Genomic DNA, 2,888 nt, shown 5'->3' with positions numbered 1-2,888 from the left:
AGCAACTTGCTTCTGAGATCGGGCCTGTCTGTCGGCGGCTGTCATCCCCTCACGCCTGCTCCTCCTTACTTCTTCTTCTCCCCGCGTCCCTGTGCCGATCATGGATGTGGGTGGGGAGCGTGATGCGGGAGGGGGTGGGGGGGGGGGGGGGGGGGTGACTCCCCATAGCGGCGATCCCCTCTCCACGATATCCAAATCTATAAAATAAAAAAAAGGTTGTATAATTGTATCCGGATTTCTATTTTAATCCACAAGCCTAAAATATCAGCTGTCAAGGTGCTATCGAAAGCTCCAACTCATCGAGATCTCCAACGACCTGCCTTCCGGTGCTCAGAAAGGCTGGAGCTCTGTACAGTTGTGGTGCGCATGCGCTCAGAATACTCGTCGAGTTTGCCACCTGCTGAATATTGTTACAATGCAGCTGTGCAGAGCTCCGCCAGTCTTTGTGTTTTGCAGTGTAATGCCGTCTGGTCGAATCTCCAACTTGCAAGTACCCGGCAGTGAGGTAGTTAGAGATTTCGACGCGTTGGAGCTTTCGATAGAACACCGGTATTTTGCAGCGTGCCTAGGCTTTCAGTCATGTGACCAGCACTGGAGCAGTTTGAACATAGAGCAGGGGTGGGCAACTCTGGCTCTCCAGCTGTTGTTAACTACAAGTCCTATGAGGCACACATGGACGCTCGGCTCGGCTTCCTGGGAGGTATCAGTAAAAATTCAATTCAAACTTTTTGGAAAATAACTATATATACTGTAGACATGTAAGCTGCGGTAAAATACGTTTTATTTTGTTATTTCGGGATTCGGATCCGAAATTCATTTTGTTTCCGATTCGGACGAAAGCTGAGGTTCTGAGACCCGAATGGCATTCGGGAGCTCCCTAATGCAACTCGGAAATTCGGATCCCAAATGCCATTCAGGTCTGGGAGCCTCAGCTTTAGTAATATCTGTATATGGCTCCCAGACCTGAATGGAAATCGGGAGATCCCCAATGCAACTCGGAAATTCAGATTCTGAATGCCATTCAGGTCTGGGAGCCTCAGCTTTAGTATTATAGGTATATACTGTATATGGCTCCCATGTTGCCGTAACGGAAATTCCTGTTCAGACTCATTGGTGCATTAAACCGGAAAACACCTCTGATTAGCCAGAAAAGTCACATGTCCGATTCAGTTTCCTTTTTGAACGAAATTTGGAGGGGATCCGAAATTCGGAAACGGAAATTGGGATTCGGACGCATTCGGATGCATTGGGATTCGGAGTTTCAGATTTGTCCGAATTTTCCAATTTAAACAAAATTTGTCCGAATATTGATTGGGAACAAAGCATATGGCACATGTCTAGTAGACTGCAGCACACATGGAACAAGCAGCATGCTGACAGGAGGAAGGACAAGAGTGTGCTGAATTCTGCTCCTCAACTGTCCAATCAGAAGGCAGCAGGGTGTGTCCTTGACCAAGCTGTGCTTCCACAGCAGCATAATACAGGAAAATTGTGATGCCAAACTTACTGCAATTTTCATTTCCTGACAGCTCCATGGCAGCACACAATGTGCTGCCATGGAGCTGTCAGGGAAAAATGGTATGAAAATCCTCTCCAATTATCCAATCATGTGATTAATCCATCTGCATGTGATTGAAGGGAATATTCACGCAATGTATTGTGGGACCATGAGTGAATCCTTTAGTGAATCAGCCTCGTTATGTGAAAAAAGCTAATGACACAAACAGGGGGCAGCTGCTTCATCAACTGCAAATGAGCATGGAAGGTGCACAATGGGAGTGTGACTTCAATAGATCCACAATACAATACAAATGCACAGGGAACCCTTCCAGCCAAAAAAGAGGACCTGTCTAACCGGCTTCCACTGACATGACAGGTCCCCTCTGCATTTTTATAACCTGGACCCCTGTTTTTATTTTCATTTGGAATCACGTTAGATAAGTCTCCCAGTCATGTCAGTGTTCTGTCAAATATCAGTTCACTCCGTCATCTAAACTTCGGGGTTTCTAAATTCTCTAAATTCTCTGAGCTCCGCCTCACTATGGGCGGCATGAAGGGAAGTTCAGGCTGACAGGTCCACTTTAATAAGCCCGTCACTAAAATCTGTTACTGGCCTTTTTATATCTAGAAGAGGATTTGAATTTGGTGTCAGAGGATTCCCCAAGAAATTGTTGTATTGATAAGAGATGGATCACTGAATTTGCAATGTGCTAGAGATGTGTGTACATTGGAAAGCAGATAATAATGATATGACATGTACAGCATGAGAGGAATATTCATTTATCATCTCATCATATAGAAATCTGTATATAAGTATTTTTAGGTTTTGATCATAAATGTTTTATATAATCTATGATGTATGAATGACATCCGGTATCCAAGTCAAGAACATGGGAAAGGGAGGGAGGGAAGGAGGAAGGAAGGAAGGAAGGAAGGAAGGAAGGAAGGAAGGAAGGAAGGAGAAAAGGAAGGGAGGAAAGAGAATAATGGAAACGGAAAGCAAGGAAGTAGGGAAGGGAGGGATGGAGAGAAGAAGGGAGGGAGAGAAGAGAAGAAGGGAGGGAGGAAGGAAGGAAGGAAGGAAGGAAGGAAGGAAGGAAGGAAAAAAGGAAGGAAAAAAGGAAGGAAAAAAGGAAGGAAAGGTAGATAAAAGGAAGGGAGGAAGAAGAAGAAAAAAAGGAAGGAATAAAGGAAAAGGAAAGCAAGGAAGTAGTGACGGAGGGAAGGAAGGAAGGAAGGAAAAGGGGAAGGAAGGAGAAAGAAAAAAGAAAGGAATAAAGGAAAAGGAAAGCAAGGAAGAAATAACGGAAGGAAGCAAAAAGGGGAGAGAGAAAGGAAGGAAGAAAGAAAGAAAGAAAGAAAGAAAGAAAGAAAGAAAGAAAGAAAGA

This window comes from Nanorana parkeri, unplaced genomic scaffold, assembly GCF_000935625.1.
Source record: "Nanorana parkeri isolate BGI_ZX_2015 unplaced genomic scaffold, ASM93562v1 scaffold1049, whole genome shotgun sequence".
In the NCBI taxonomy this organism is placed as follows: domain Eukaryota; kingdom Metazoa; phylum Chordata; class Amphibia; order Anura; family Dicroglossidae; genus Nanorana; species Nanorana parkeri.
The sequence above is the reverse complement of the archived record's forward strand: the minus strand, read 5'-3'. Positions refer to the sequence as shown.